Here is a 17,953-nt window from a genome sequence, read left to right on the forward strand (position 1 = left end):
GCTCTATCATGTAGTAGCTTCCTCCTTCTGTTGTACAGTTTATTTATTGCAGGGGTCCACCAGACTGGCGCCTGCCTTTGGATGATTGGGTCTTGGTTTTGTTTGAGATAGCATGATCCATGCATTCCTGGAGATGTCCGTAGAATGCATTTATATAGGATTCTGCAGTTTGGGCTGTAGTTTCCACTGGCCCTGGGGCCTTGAAGGATTCCACTTCGGTTTTGAGAAGTGAGAAGTTCGCTTTTGAGAAGTTTTTCACTGTGGTTTTCTGGGCTGGGGGTGAGGTTGGGATGTGGACATCCAGTGAAATTAATAGAGAAATTAACAGAGAAGCTTACCTTGCTTCCTATAGTACAGCTGTCATAAAAGATTATATGACTGTAAGTATTATGTATATTGAAAAACTCTTTTCCCAGTAACAGTTAACATCTAATAAATAATCTTGTTATAAAACTCGATATATAATAGATCTCGCACCCTCCAAGAAAATCGTCCTTCTTTTGTGCCAAAGGCAGATGCAGAATGATCTCATAAACTATCATTTCAATGACAGTGTCCTTTCCTAAATAGGATTATAAAAGAGAAATACTTTATTTTGATGTCCTCAGGCATTTAAAATGATACTTTGGCAGAAAAGTAATAACGTTGCTGCCTTACAGTTTCAAGGAGTGGCATCCGTTTTTGACCTTGGGTTATCGTCTGAGCAGCACTTACATCCTCTACCCATGCCTTTCTGTTCTCAGTATCCTGGTTCCTTCCTACCTCCCATAATCATGCCGGCTGATTCGCTGTATTGCATTGCTCATAAATATATTCTGTTGTCCTTTGCCATTTTAAGCAGGAATCAGAAAATATCAAATTAATTACACCAGTAATAAATAAATACAATTAAAAAATATGCTGCAAAAATCTAAACAATTACTTGTGTCCTTTGTGTTTGATAAAAGATTATTTGTCTCCAAACTGTTTCAAACATGCTTGAGTAACTACAAGGGTTTTTAATGATGAATATACCAATGTATTGGATGTGTTTATGCCTTATCCTACTTGCAGTTTCCTTTCGTGCATTCTCTTAAATATTTCTGGTCAGGGTACGTACCTCTCATCCTCTTAGTTCAAGAAAGCTGAACAAAGACAAAAAGAATGGGGAGACAAAGTCCCACACTCAGTGACAGATTTTAAATATTGCTCTTATAAGCTTATTAGTTGCTGGAATACTAAGTTTTGCATTAGCATTAGTTTTCTGATTGATATGGAGTCTGAAACTGAAATGTCTATCATTATTTAGTGACTGTAACCCTCAATTATTTGAGAAAACCACAAATTGTATGAGGGACAAGCCAAAAATATAAGATAAAGATCTGGATATGCAGTGAATTTCTGGACAGTTGAGAGGTACACCAAGGTATTTGTGAAACCATTAGTGAGAAGTTAACATATTTGCTGTGCATTATAAACTGAGTATGCAGTCTTAAGGACAGATTTTGCAATAGTTGTCCTACATTTTTTCTGGGGTACTGGGTTCAGTGTTAACAGTTCTGAGACAAGGTAATCAACTACAGCACAGATAGAGAAGGAGATGTGAGATACCAGCAGAAGTACTTTGAAACAAGTGTCTGCAAGCTAGCATAGTTGTAGCATTTTATTGGTTTTGCTGTTCTAGTAAGAAATATTCATAAGCAGTCTCAAGGAAAACAGTACCAGAACTGTCACTCTCTGCTTGTTAGCAGCAAAGTTTCTTTTTGTCTGCAGCGCTTTTGCCTGTCATTATCGATACAAAGAGCTTCAGTCACAGACGCAAAGCAAACATCCTGAATAAAGAGCTTAGTCCTGTTGGAGAATTCTAATCACCTATAACTTCACATCTGCTAATTGATTCTGAAGTTGCACAATTAAGATTATTCTCACAGAAATCAAACTGCCGGAACCTTCTGATCACACTACATACTTTTTTTCTCTTGTTTGGAGCACACTTTAAATTTTCTCACTCACTTGCTGCTGGATGAAAAAGAGTCTTCAAATATACACAGATATTTGTTTTCAAAGTCGTTTCCCTTTTCTGATAACTGACCTCATGACTTTCCATTCTCTGCTTAATAATTCTGCTTTGGTACTAATAAAACTCACAGTATTATAAAGCTAAACAGTTGTTGTTCTGGAGCATTTCTCCCCAGGCCTCCACTGAAAACAGGATCTGTAGAACCTAGTCGGACTTTCCCGGTCAACAAATGTTAAATAAATAAATAAAAAATAAAAAAAAATAAATGCTGAAGTACTAATCTTAACTACAATAAATGCCTGCAGTTCTGGTTCATAACGCAAAATAACACATATTAGTTTTGCTATATCACATATAATCATACTGTGCTTGTGAGGGACTTGAACCAAATATAGAAGCAAAGTGGGCGGGCCTCTACTCAAGGGCTGTTTTGTATTTTTCCACTTCCCGGGGAAACTTTAGAGTAACTGGGTGTACATTTCCTCATTATTACTATGCTGCAATGTCCCTACTTGAAGTGAGACAGTACAGCTGAATATGGCACTCATTTTAATAAATCTGTGAGGTGGAGAGAAAGAGAGATGGAGAGAGAGAGAGAAAACACTGTAGATGTCTTTAAACCCTTCCACTTCCTCTCTAATCTACTTGGATATACATAATTAGTCTTGTGCTCTACGTGAAAGATATTCATAATTTGATGGTTTAATTATAGCTCTATTTTACTAGGGTTAAAACATTTAATGTTGTGACTTTTGCTTTATTCTAGAAATGTTTGCAGAAGTTGCAGTTTACATACCCTCAGGGCTGGCCTTAGCTCTTATGCAGGGCAATGATTATAGCTGTTCTCCATTCTCTTGGTATAAAACATGAATGGAGGCTGAGACTGAACAGTGTTGTTAGGAATGTGGCTAAATCATGTTTCATTCTATTTAAGATGCATCAAGGGAAATCGTCAAGGCCCATCAATACAGTATTTTTGCTTTTGGTTGCACTTTTAGGACTTGGTCTTGTGTGATAGCTGGAAGCAAGTTAGTTTCAGGTATATCTTGAGGGACATATTGAGGGGAACGAGGGGTAAAGTTAGAGCTAAATTTCTTAGCCAGTACGTTTGCTAAATCTTCAGCCTTGGTGTAGGTAACATCATTCACAATCAACTTAGCACATTGATGTGTTGTACTTTAGAGATTACAAACTTAACTAAAAAATGTCTTGTGATGGTCTTTGGCTTGGGTAGTTATTTTAGCCTCAAACTTAGCTTTGGTGGGTTTCATTAAGCTCCCTGAGTTTATTTATTTCAGTGACAAGGGCTCGAACATTCTGGGAATTATTCTTCTTACCTTTGGTCAAAATTATTTTTCTTTTGTTATAATGCTTGTTTTACAATTCCATTATGTGGGTTTGTTTTTTGGGATTTGCCATGTAGCTGTTTTCATGCTGAAAAAGTGTAGTCGTGTTTTTGCATATTCATTGGAGTTAACTGGGTTTGGTAGGGATTTGAAGCTTGTCAATGTTTCACTTAAGAGTAGGTAGTATGTATTAAAGAAATTTCTAAAGGTACCTTGGGTAGAAGGGATCTCTTATTTCAATTTTATTTTGAAGGAGACTACTTTATGGTCAGACCTAACAAGTGATGAAGCTATGCAAGGGATGGTGCAAGATACTCCCATATAAGTGAGACTACTTTATAGTCAGACCTAACAAGAGATGAAGCTATGCAAGGGATGGTGCAAGATGCTCCCATATAAGTAAGGACAAGATCCAAGATGTTATTTCCCCCTATTGGGTACTCTGACTAATTGCTCCAAGGCATTTGAATTGACAAAGTCTATGAATCTCTGTGTATGTGCACTAGTGGTGGTATAGGTTTCCCAGTCTATAGCTGGATAGTTTAGGTCACCTAGAAAAATGGTATTGGGTTTAATACTGAGTGATTCTAGTTCCCGTAGATAGGCGTTGTGACTTTCTTGTGTCATAGAGGGATTTTTATTGCCAGCTAATGGATGGTTTGGGACCTTTCTATATTTTCCCCTGTGGCTTTCTACCAGCATGTGTTTACGGTTGTGGGATGGTCAGTCTCTGTTTCTCAATGTACAGGTAAGCGCATGATGTCTGTGTCTAGGGAAGTCATTGTGTCATTGTGCTCAGTCCTCTTTGGGCCCATCATTGAGTAACCTTTCCTTCAGTATGTGCCTGCCCAGGCACATGTGATGGCTGGAGCATTTGCAGAGGTTCTTCATGGAAAGGAATTCAGGGTATAGACACAGTTCCTGTGCAGATCACCTTGGAACCTTGTCTATGTGCTTTGTTTCCTACATACTGCTAGGGGGGGGGGGGGATTTTTTGTCTGGTGTGCAAGGCATTCTTGTATTCCTCTCTGATGGTCTGTTTGCATGTCTTCAGGCTGGCGGCACCAGAACAGCTGGAAAAAGGGATTTAAACTTTGCTTGGAACTTAGCTAAGACATGTTGGTGGGATAGGTGTGTATCTCTTGGAATCCCCATTCTCTGGGATAGGCTTCCACAGCCCTTCCCTGGCCTTGCTCAGGCATGGCCTGGACTGGTTGATGGAAGGTTGGAAGTTTGCAGCTTGTCTGACACCTGTCCCTCCAATGGACAGAAGCAGCCATTAAATCATGCCTTAACTAAAATATACCCTTCAAAATAACCACTAAGGCACTATAACTTGTGGGATACATTTGAGTTACTTGCCTATACTTATAAGAACTCTAATGTTCGTTAGCCTAGTGTACACTAATGAACAGTATATTTTTTAATGGTGAAGAGCTCCATGGTGTCTTTCTACTACCTCTGCACACACACACACACAACCCCTGTGCCTCCACTCCCTCATCATTTCCTTCCACTATCTCCTCCCTACAGCATCTAGATTATCTTTTTGTCTTTTACTCACATTTTGTCTTACTCCTCATGTTTTTATGCATATTTTAACTAATTCTAACGGAGCCAGACCGCATTATAACACTGAAAGTACCCAAATTAAGCCAGGACACCAAGGGGCCACTAGGCTCCAAAAACATGTTTATTTCTAAGTTTACTGAGGTACATTTTAGAGTTTTATTTCTCCAACCCTTTGATTCAACGATTTTCTGAAAAAAATCATGACTAAGGAAAAAATTTAGTGTTACTCTTCAACTTTACTTTTTCCTGCAGACTTAGAACATACACTGACTGGTCAAGAGTGCACTGTAATAACCATGACTAATCATATTAAGCCAGGGATCTTGGGGCTGCCATTCCCTAGAAGCCATGGGGTTGAAGATGCTTTGAGATGCATTTTAGAGCTATTTTCTAATCTTTTGATCCAGGTATGGCCTAAACAAAAACTTAAGTAAGGAAAGAAATTCAGTCTTATTATTTTTTTTTTTTTGTAAGAATAAAAAACTTTGACAAAACAGCAGTTCACAATAACCTGAGAAGACAAGTGCTTGGGAAAATACATATATCATATATGGGAATAGTGCCTGTCTTCCCCACCCCCCCCCCCAAAAAAAAAAAAAAAAAGACTGGGATAAGGGCACAGATGGCCACAGTAATATTTCGAGAAGCTGCAGTTGAACTTTTGTCTGTATCCCTGTCATATTAAACTGGGACAAAATTAAAAGGACAAACATGACACAGTAATATATTTCAAGCTGCTTCTGTACTGTTTGGGAGTATGCTCCCAAAAATAACCATCTGTATATACATCTGATGTTTGATTTTGAGGAAGGTAAAAAAAAAAAACAATGATCGCAGTAATGTATTTTAGTCCTTAACAGTACATTTCCCCAAGACAAGCTATAGCAGCATTTTATGCACACTTCCGAGGTTTATGAGTAAATTTTAAAAAAATAATGATCATACTGTCTACAACTTTCACACAAGCTATGTTAACTTTCTGTGCACTCCTCTGATCAGATCCAGTTTTATACTAAATGAGGTTCAAGGAAGACGCCACTTCTAAACCTGTGCCAAAATTCATTCATATAGCCTGGACTGTGAGGCCCCCAGACGCCTTGAGAGGAATGGATGTTCTGTGATGCATTGTATGCCTTATTTTTGAAAAAAACTATGGCTTTCTTTTTTTTACTGTTACTCAGAAAAGTTATGTATGTGGCCAGCAATACTGTACATAGTGTGTAGAGATAAAAATCTTTTTTACACCAGGCAAGAACACACACACACACACACACACACACACACACACACACACACACACACACACACACACGCTCACAAGCTATACTGATTTGTATTCCAAGCACAGATGTAGAAATACTTCCTCTGATAAACCATTTGTATCACATGCAGGGTTGCCAGACATCGCTATTTGGGCAGGACTGTCCTGAGATCAGCAACCCAATCCTGAGTCCTGCACTATCTCTTAAAATCACAGTGAAAACAGCCCTCTGTTCCACATTGAACAGAAGAGGCTCTGCTTTGCAATTTTTGATTGACTTGTATGCCAGCCACTTCTGTTTAATGCAGAATAGCAGGCAGTTCCACATGAAAGACTTTTTTTTCTTTTTTTTTTAGTCTTCACTTAGCGTGACAGTCCTTTTTTTTTTTTTTGTCCCTACCTCTCCTTTCATAAATCTGGCAACCCTGACACAAGATACACACGCACACAAACACACACCTAAACACACAGGCACACACACTCTACACTCTTACCTTCAACATATCCTTTCATCCACAGATGGTCCCTACCCCCAGCCAGCAGGTATAGCATTCATTTGTTGCATGATACAAACTCAGAAACTCAAACGTCTGTCATTATTTAGTGAGTGCAACTCTCAACAGATGACCAGAAAAACAGAAATATGAGAAAATCTCAGCATACCTCTCAACTGTACAGTTTTTCGCAGAATGTCCAGATTTTTGCCACATATTTTTGGTCCATGTTTCATAAAGTTGTGGTATTCTGTGAAATTAGTGTCAACTCATTAAAGATTAAAGTCAGAAAATAAAGACAGACATTTGAGTTTCAGACTTCAGACCCTTCAGGAAATTCATGCTAATGTAAAACCAGTTATTCTATCAAATTTCTAAGTTTGTAAGAGCAATATTTAAAAATGTCCATATTTTTGGGCCTTTGTCCCACTTTTACTTATGGCTTTGTCCAGGTTGAGAGGTATGAACCTCAGGAGTGTTCATAGCTCTCAATGTATATGCTTAAAATCATAGAAATACAAAAATAATGGAGAGGGGGTCAAATCAGGAACCATTTTTTACAAATTACTTTAATTCACCTAAAAAATTAATAGAATAACAATCATATCCCTCAACTTGTTACCGCAAGAAGTCAGGAACTAGCCAAAAATAATGGAGTGGGGACAAAGACCAAAAGACAGGAACAAGTCATCTGTCAGTTAAAGGAGAAAATTGAGGTGCTGACACATTAATAATCTGTTTCCTATGACTGAAGGATACAAAGTGTGATTCATTCTTCCTCCATGTACCTACAATATGGCTCTGAGTAAGTCATTCTTAACTAAGCAGGGCTTCTGAGTTTGTCCCTGAGTCCAGTGGGCTTTCCTGGTTAACAAATGTTTAAATAAATTTTAAATATTACTTTAATTCACTTAAAAAGATAATGGAACAACAGGTTTTACATCAGAGTTGTTTTCTGAATAATAAGTATGGAATTGTAATGTCTGGCACTATTGACTGACCGGTTGTAATCATCAGTGGTATACAGGAAAAGCAAAAGTTTTATGAGGGACAGAACAAAAATACAAGTCAAAAACAAAACTAGGGACAGCAGAGAGTTATGACAACAGGCATTGCATCAGCACACATTTTCTGAGCAATAAAAAAAATCAACAATCTTTGCATCAGCTTGCGTTTTCTGGACAATCTTCTTTTTCTTTTAGCTGCTCTCATTAGGGGGTCACCACAGCGGATCATCTATTTCCATTTGTTTTCTGTCATCTTGCTCTGTCACACCAACCACCTGCATGTCCTCTCTCACCACATCCATAAAACCTATCTTAGGCCTTCCTCTTTTCCTCTTATCTGGCAGCTCCATCCTTAGCATCCTTCTCCCAATATACCCAGCATCCCTCCTCAACACATGTCCAAACCAATGCAATCTCACCTGTCTGGCTTTGTCTCCAAACTGCTCAACCTGGGCTGACCCTCTAATATACTCATTTTGAATCCTGTCCATCCTTGTCACACCCAATGCAAATCTTAACATCTTTAACTCTGCCACCTCCAGCTCTGACTTTTCTCTTTTCTTCAGTGCCACCATCTCCAGCCCATGTAATATAGCTGGTCACAATACCATCTTGTAGACCTTCCCTTTCATTCTGACTGGTACCTGTCTGTCACAAATTACTTCTGACACTCGTCTCCACCCATTCCACCCTGCCTGCACTCTCTTCCTCACCTCTGTTCCACACATGCCATTACTCTGAATTGTTGATCCCAAGTATTTAAACTCATCCACCTTCACCAGTTCTACTCCCTGCAGTCTCACAATTCCTCTGTCCTCCCTCTCATTCACACACATATATTCTGTCTTAGTACTGCTGACCTTCATTCCTGGCATGTCTAGAGCATATCTCCATGTCTCCAGGGTTTCCTCAACCTGTTTCCTACTCTCATTATTTTTATTTTTATTTATTTTACATTTGTTTACCGGGATAGTCAGACTGGACACATGTCCATTTACAGTGGTGGCCCGGGGAGAAAAGCTCCACATTCAGTACAGAAAAACAAATAGTTGTACAGTATGATAACAATATGTTCATCTATACAGAAGCAAAAAATTGACAATAGATAAAAATACAACTTTTGATACAAAAAACAAAATTAGACACTAGATAAAAAATACAACTTTCAATACAGAAACAGAAATTGACACTAGATGAGCATTATAACTGACTATAGAGATAGACAGAGACTACTTAGAAATTAATTAGTGTACGTTTAGCATGAGCTAGTATAACTATTAGAAAATTGAGTAGGAAAAAATTCCTGATACTGTAGAAAAAATTACAATGGAAATAATTGGATATGAAGCTATCTGAAGTGGTAGAAACAGTGATAATTAGGTAATGCAGGGACATAGCCAGGAAATCATTATGTGTAATTTAAGTGAGTTTTTGAACAGCGTAATAGTGAAGGCAGAAGATAAAGCAGGGGGAAGGTTATTCCAGGATTTAGCTACGTTATGGGAGAATAGTGCTTTACCTGCAATGTTGTTAGCCTTAGAGATACAAAGGAGTGATTTGTCAGTGGAGCAAAGGGGACGATTTGATTTGTAGGGCGTGAGTAGGTGACTTAGTGCTGGGGTTCTATTGGGATATCTCACAATATTGTAGGTAATGATTAATTGATGGTACCTGAGTAGTTGTGGAAATTCTAGCCATTGTAGTTCTTTTAGAGCCTGACAGAGATGGGTTCTGAAGGTCCAGTTATTAACAAACTTGACAGTTTTGTTGTAACATGTCACATGTCTGGCAAGATGATGTTTTCTGATATGGGTAAGGATTGGTGCCGCATACATTAGAGTGGACAATAGATGGGTTTGGGCTAGGGAGATTCTCGCTTTTTTTGAGAGAAAGTTTTTATGTCTGTATAGTGTTCCCATTTCTTTATGGACTTTTTTGATGATTTGTGAAATGTGGACATCAAACTGCAGGTTTTTGTCAGTTTCTACACCCAGGAGTTTGGTGTGTTCAGAGGGGGTGATGATAGTATCATTTTTAGAAGTGATTGAGAAGGATAGAGAAGTAGGAATCAATTTGTTGGTGGTGAAAAGAACCAATTTAGTCGTTTTGGGATTTAGGTTAAGTTGGATCTGAGTAATCCAACTTTCCACTAAACTAAAGGAATCCTGAGTGAGTTGTGTGGGTACTGTATGAGTGTAGCAGGGTGGGTGGAGGTATAAAGATTGTTAGTAAAAATCGAGAAAAGAAGATGACCTAATATAGAGCCTTGTGGTACACCTATGGTTGTTGGGAGTAGAGGAGATAGTAAACTTTGCCATTGGACAGACTGCTGCCTATCTGACAGATAATTTTTAAACCAGGCAATAGTTGGAGGGGAAAAGGCTAGAGAGGCAAGGGTGTCTAGAAGTAGGGAGTGCGAGACCATGTCAAATGCTTTCAAGAGGTCTAAAAATATAGCAGATACAAAGTTGTTGTTGTTTCTGTGTTGGTTTACCAGGTTAGTAAAAGAGAGAAGAGCAGTTGTTGTGCTATGGTGTTGCCGAAAGCCATGTTGTGTGGAGGAGAAAAGATTGTGTGAGTTTAGGAAATTCATTACTTGAGAGTATATACATTTTTCGAGTAGTTTAGATAGAGGGGATAGAATCGCAATTGGACGATAATTAGAGAAATCATAGGAATTACCACCTTTGTGAAGTGGAATAATATGTGAAACTTTCCATAGTTGAGGGATGTAGGCTTCCTGTATGGAGCGATTGATAAGGATGGACACAGGGTAAAAAATGGACTCAGAAGCTATTTTGAGGAAGTAAGCAGTAAGATTGTTTGCAGCAAGGGTGGCAGGCTTCAGTTTTAGGATGAGTTTTTTAATAGTAGAGGTAGGAACAGATGAGAGAGTAAAGGAGGGGGTGTTATCAGGGTATTTTGCTGAGATATCTGAAAGTTTGTTTTTGAATAGTTGGGAGGATAAAGTCAGGATAGATTCTGTAAAATGTGGATTAAATTGGGAGGCTATGTCTTTAGTGTTGCTGGTAGAGGTGGGAGTTGGAGTGGTGGTTTTACCTGGTTTTAACAATGAATTGTTAGTATGACAAAACTTCTGAGGGGCTTTTGAGTGATTATTTTGGGTAGCAAGGAAATAATTCTGTTATCCAGTTTGGTTTGTGTCTTGGCCTGATTTCTGAGTTGTTGGTAGTTTTGTTTGGTTAGGCTAGTGTTTTCTCTTTTCCACATTTTCCAAGCCTTGTCTCTAGACTTCAGTAGGGCTCTCGTGTCCCTACTTAGCCATGGTGCGTAATTTGTCTTAACTCTAACTTTCCTAATGGGTGCGACTAAATTTAGGACATTAATGAAAGTGCTATTAAAGTAGTCGATGGCCTGGCCTAAACATAGGGTTTTAAGTGGTTCCCAGTTGCATTGTTTTAGAATGGAGTTAAGATCCTGTATATTTAGTTTGCGATCATCTCTGACTTGTCTAAAAGCTATGGGCTTAGCTTAGTTGGTACATTTACGAAGGAGGACTGTGGGGAGATGGTCACTTAGAGTATCTCACAATGTCATCTGCAAACATCATAGTCCTTGGGGACTCCTGTCTGATCTTGTCTGTCAACCTGTTCATCACCATTGCAAATAAGAAAGGGCTCAGAGCTGATCCTTGATGTAATTCCACCTCCACCTTGAATGCATCTGTAATTACTACCACAGACCTCACCACTGTCCTTGTACATATCCTGTACCACTCTTGTATACTTCTCTGCCACTCCCGACTTCCTCATACAATATCACAACTCCTCTCTAGACACCCTGTTATATGCTTTCTCTAAGTCCACAAAGACACAGTGCAACTTCTTCTGACCTTCTCTACGTCTCCATCAACACCCTCAGAGCAAACATCCCATCTGTAGTACTCTTTCCTGGCATGAAACCATAGTGCTACTTACTGATCATCACCTCCCTTCTTAACCTAGCTTCCACTACTCTTTCCCATACTGTGGATCATCAATTTTATCCCTCTGTAGTTACTACAGTTCTGCATATCACCCTTATTCTTAAAATTCAGTACAATACACTTCTTCTCCACTCCTCAGGCATCCTCTCACCTTCCAAGATTTCATTAAACAATCTGGTTAAAAACCCCACTGTCATCTTTCCTAAACACCAACATGCTTCCACAGGTATGTCATCTGGACCAACAGTCTTTCCATTTTTCATCCTATTCATAGCTGTCCTTAATTCCTCCTTGCTAATCCATTGTACTTCCTGATTCACTACCCCCACATCATCATCCAAACTTCTCTCTCTCATTTTCTGCATTCGTCAGCCCCTCAGTGTACTCTTTCCATTTGCTCAACACACTCTCTTCACTTGTGAGCACATTTCCCTCATTTTCCTTTATCACTCTAACCTGTTGCACATCTTTTCCAGCTCAGTCCATCTGTCTAGCCAGTTGGTACAGGTCCTTTTCTCCCTCCTTAATGTCCATCCTTTCATAAAACTCACCATACGCCTTATCGTTACCCTTCACCACCTCTCTCTTCACTATACACCTCATCTCCTTGTATCCTGTCTACTTTCTTCATCTCTCTAACAATCCCACTTCTTCTTCACCAACCTGTTCCTCTGTATACTCTCCTGTACTTCCTCATTCTACCACCAGTCTCCTTGTCCTCCTTCCTCTGTCCAGATGTCACACCAAGCAACTTTCTAGCTGTCTCCCTTACCACCTCTGCTGCGACTGCCCAACTATGTGGTAACTCTTCACTGCAACCCAGTGCCTGTCTTAACTCTTCCCTGAACTCTGACTTACAGTTATCCTTTTCAAGTTCCACCATTTGATCCTTGGCACTGCCCTGACTCTCCACCTCTTCTTCTTGATCACCAACATTATCCTACAGACCACTATCCTTTGCTGCCTAACTACACTTTCCCATGTCACCACTTTGCAGTCTCCAATCTCCTTCCGTCTGGCCCTCCTGCATAAGATATAATCCACCTGTGTGCATCTTCCTCCACCGTTGTACATCACCCCATGCTCCTGTTTCTTCTTAAAATATGTATTTGCCAGCCATGTCCATCCTTTTCACAAAATCCACTACCATCAGACGTTCTGCATTCCTGTCCTTAGCACCATACCTGCCCATCACTTCCTCATCCCCTCTGTTCCCTTCACCAACATGCCCACTGAAATCTGCTACAATCAGCATTCTCTCACCCTTGGGTACACTGTCCACCACTTCCTCCAACTTCCTCCAAAATTTTTCTTTCTCATCCATTGCACACCCAACGTGTGGAGCATATGCACTACCAACATTCATCATCACACCATCAATTTCCAGCTTCATAAACATCATTGTATCTGATACTCTTTTCACCACCAAAACACTCTTGACATATTGTTCCTTCAGGATAATCCCTTCCCCATTTCTCCTCCCATCCACACCATAGTAGAACAATTTGAACCCACCTCCAATACACCTGGGTTTACTCCCCTTCCATCTGGTCTCTTCCACACACAATATGTCAGCCTTCCTTCTCTCTATCATATCAGCCACCTCTCTTCCTTTACCAGTCATATTGCCAACATTCAAAGTTTGTACCGTCATTTCCACACTCCTAACCTTCCTCCTCTTGCCTCTGGGCATGCCTTACCCCTCTTCTTCTCCTTTTCCTTTGGCCAACAGTAGCCCAATTTCCAACAGCACCCTGTTGGCTAATAGTACTGGAGACAGTCGTTGTTAACCCGGGCCCCGACCAATCCCGTACTGAAAGCTGCATTGTTGTCCATCTATTTGATCTGGCAAAAATGTTACACCTGATGTCCTTCCTGATGTAATCCTCCACATTTATCCGGGCTTGGGACTGGCATGAAGAAATACATTGGCTTTGCAATAAAAGTGCAAAATGCTGACTTCTAATATTATTGATTGGGAATGAAGGTTCAAATTGTGCTGGATAATGAGCAGATTCAGAACAGAGCTGCAAGTCATGTGTTCAGATATGCTGACCAAGCACAATCTCAGGATGCCCAACAAGATTACCATTGTCTTAAAAAAATAAACCTCCACTTCCACAGCCCTACTTTTGCCACAGACCCTCACCAAATTATACTCCTATTAACCCTGAAGCCTGAGGGCTGTTGTAATTAGTAATTACTGACTCTATTTCTCAGCAATTCACTAGGAAAACATTGTAAAATTATGAGGAAGAGGACAAAAATATGAAGCAATATCAGGAACATTGTACAAACTCAAGACAGTTGAAAAGACTTTTGGCAGGTACTAAGTTCACCCTGCAATATATCCATGTATCTGGTTGTCAGATAATAATTTAATAAATAAATTAGTAAAAAAAGACTTACCTCATACTGTCCCTAGCTGCTATTGCTTTTGCTAGTGCTCTTCTCTTCAACTTTCAATTTTCATGGGCTGGAAACTCTGTGATTGATTGGCCACATGGGCAATCAATTTCTGAAATTTTGGAAATCAGCATGTTCTCCATAGGGTGCTATGCAGCTTGGGGTTATTTCTTCCCATTATTAATTTGTTTTTCCTAAGCAAAGAAACATGCCATTTCTTTACTTGGGGGGAGATTTATGGGTGTCCTTCATCCAAGCGAACAAACACAATACTGACACCCAGGAGATCGACATCAAAACATCAGATTAACAAATATCCACACATTCTGAGCATGGTCCAGGGATTACCCTGGTGCAGACTAAACCAACTGTAAGTGTTTTTGCAGGGGGAAAAGCCCACCTGCATCCCACCACACCTCCTGCTAATCATGTGTACTTTGAGCTTGCACAATCCTCGGAGAAAAGGAATATTCCCCTTCCCAGGGATTTTCAACATTGCACACCTGTTGACCATCTGACACAATTGATCAAATAGTGTCAGCCAAACAGGTGTTGGCATTATGTCCATATGGGTCCACTTTGTAATTTTGAAATACTGAAATCCCGAAATTCAGTATTTCGAAATCACAAAGCCGAAAACCCAAGCACAACTCACAAATGCGAAAACGCACAACCGGGAAACCAAAATCCCGACACTGCGCTACTTATACAGTACACACATAAACAAACACAAAACTCCCCCCCACAATCAATCACATGCATCTAAACTACATATAAGCAGGGGCCCCTGCACCCCCCCATGTGGGGGGCTGCACCCCACACCCCCATACTTATAAATTCTAACTCCAAGACCGCACAAACAGAAACACAAAAGAAACTCACACACAAACAAACACACACCACACTCACAACACACACTTACACACACTAAAGCCTCTAACCAACATACTTACACACACAAACTTACCTAAATTAAACCAAAACATCCACACACCGCACCAGCGGAAACGGAAATTCAAAATCTCCATGCTTCAGGATTTTGAATTTCGCGCTTCTGCCGGTTACAGAACTTTGAGTATTCGGTTTTGTGATTTTGAAATACTGAATTTCGGGATTTCAGTATTTTAAAATTACAAAGTGGTCCCATATATAAATATATGCATATATATATATATATATATATATATATATATAAGTCTACCTGAAAACGCCGAAATCGCAGAACACCGACAACAAGAACACTGACACCGGAAGATTGACAACGGAGGAGACCGACAGTTGAGAATCCCGACACTGAGAACACTGACATGTTAAAGTAAGTGCGCGATAGGGATGGACGTTAGGGTCATGGTGTGGGTAAGGTAACTGTGTGATAGTGACGGAAGTTAGGATAGGGTGCGGGTCAGGTAAGTGTGCGATAGTGATGAAGTTTAGGTTTAGGGGCGGGTTAAGTGAGTTAGGGTTAGGGTGCTGGTAAGGTAAGTGTGCGATAGTGACAGACTTGAAGGTTAGGGGCGGATTAAGTGAGTTAGGGTTAGGGTGCAGGTAAGGTAAGTGTGCAATAGTGATGGACCTTAGGGTTAGGGTTTGGGTTAAGGTTAGTGCATAGATAGTTGTGTATGTAAGGTTTAGTGCAGGTTTGTAAGGTTTTTGGTGTGCTTGTGTTATGTGTGTGATTTTCGGGAAAGGTATTTGTTTTGTTGATTGTCGGGATTTTAGTTTGTTGGGCATGTGAAGTTTTGTGTTTTTGAACATTTTTTTTTTTTTTCGTTTTTTTCATGTCGGTTATTTCGTTATAGGTGTTTTGGCATGTCGGCCTTATCAGGTAGATCCCTATATATATATATATATATATATATATATATATATGGATTCCTGTTACAAGAACGAAAGTTCACTACTTCGAACTTGTAATAGGAAGCCTCACTTCTGCGAAAGTTCACTTTAATGAAAGTGAACTTTTGCGTAAGTGCACTTTACCAAAAACACTGCAGCACAGTGAAGGACATAAAAAACAAGCTATGTCCTCCACTATGGTGCGATAGTCATGGACCTTAGGGTTAAGGCACGGGTTAGGGTAAGGGGATAGTTAGTAAAGCTATCCCCTTACCCATGCCCTAACCCTAAGGTTCGTGACTATCGCACCATAGTGGAGGACATTGCTATGTCCTTCACTGCGCTGCAGTCGTCATGGACCTTAGGGTTAGGGCATGGGTCATGGTAAGGGGATAGCCCGTAGGGCTATCCCCTTACTATGACCCGTGCCCTAACCCAAAGGTCCGTGAGTACTGCACGAAGTTCAGTACAACACCTGTTCATTGTACTGAACTTCGCGTAAGTGCACTTACGATTAAGTGCACTTTCACTGTGGTGAGCATTCCATGTAATCTTTTGAATTAGTGAAAATTCGATCTAGTGTATGGAACCCATATATATATATATATATATATATAAATAGGTTTCATTGGTTCATTTGCTTGACAATAAAGATAGCTGACAGGTGTGCAAAATTGACAATCCCTGGGTAGGGCAGTATTCCCTTTCCCCTGGGGACTGCACAGTCTCAGACTTAGTATATGTAATTAGCAGGGGGTGTGTAGAGGGAAGTTGTTTATTTATTTATTTTTGAAGTAATATTTGCATGTGCTGAGAAGCAACCTTGACATATGTGTACTAGGAAGTCAGCATTTCCCTTTTCGACGAGTAGCTGTTTACCTTCAGGATGTCAACATTTCTGTTAGTCGACCAGCTGAAGGTAAATCATATGTATGACTGTCCAGTAATTCATTGAAAGTGATATCCATTGAATGGAACCTGATTGAGCACAACTTGTTGATCAGCAGCTGATCACAAAACAAAGTGCAAATTACGTGACCCCCCCCCCCCCCACACACACTGTATTGCAATCTCACACAGAACACCTGCTGACAGTCAGCTCTGTTAGCAGTTTTCAGAGTTTGACAAGTTGCCATTCCATAACTTGTTGGCAAGTCATATAGATATAGATATATATATATATAATATATTTATACCCATATTGGTTTATGGCAGTTGGTCAAATGGCCAGCTATGTAGACATCTGTTTGGTTGACACCATTTGTTCGACTCAAATGGATGGTTCACAGGTATGAGGTTGACAGTCCTGGGTAGAGGAATATCCCCTTTGCTTGGGGATTGTGTAATATCTGAGTTATTATATATAATTGTCAGGGGATGTGGGGGTGCAGGCAGGCTTGTCTCTCCTGCAAACAGAAACACTTATATTTAGTTTACACCACTTTAGAGTAATCCAAAAAGCTTGTGCAGAATGGGTCTAAGTTTGGTGTTTTGATGTTATAATGTCAATATTTTGGATTCTGGCATAGCTTGTCATTCGACCAACTACCTACATCCACATATAGATATGCACGTGCGCACACACACACACACACACACACACACACACACACACACACACACACACACACACACACAGTTTAATAAAGGTCAGAAAAGCACCCCTAGACTGGCAGTGCCATAGATAAGGTCAGTGATGCTTACCCTATGAAGAGAATCATGTACTTCCTTGCTGTAAACTGTATAACACATGCAAATGCTGATGGTTTGAATTTGCTGGTGCATGGCTGCCAGAGGTGACCTAGCAATGGACTGATGAAGATACATGTGTAATAGTGAAGGTACTGCTGGGAAATGTGTTTACAAAATGTTTGACAAAATGCAATAGAACCAATTGTTGCTACTTCTGTCATGCTGTCTCCATCTTAGCAACATATTTTTTAGGTGAATGCTCTATTTTCTATGACCCATATTCACAAAATGTGTCTTGAACAATGGCAGTATACATTAAATATAATATAAGCTACAATATTTACAGTATTTATTTTTTGTTTAGATAACAAATGAAATTGTTCGCCAAATGATG

The sequence above is a fragment of the Protopterus annectens genome, chromosome 1.part1 (genome assembly GCF_019279795.1).
Source record: "Protopterus annectens isolate FY-2018-M chromosome 1.part1, PAN1.0, whole genome shotgun sequence".
Classification (NCBI taxonomy): Eukaryota; Metazoa; Chordata; order Ceratodontiformes; family Protopteridae; genus Protopterus; species Protopterus annectens.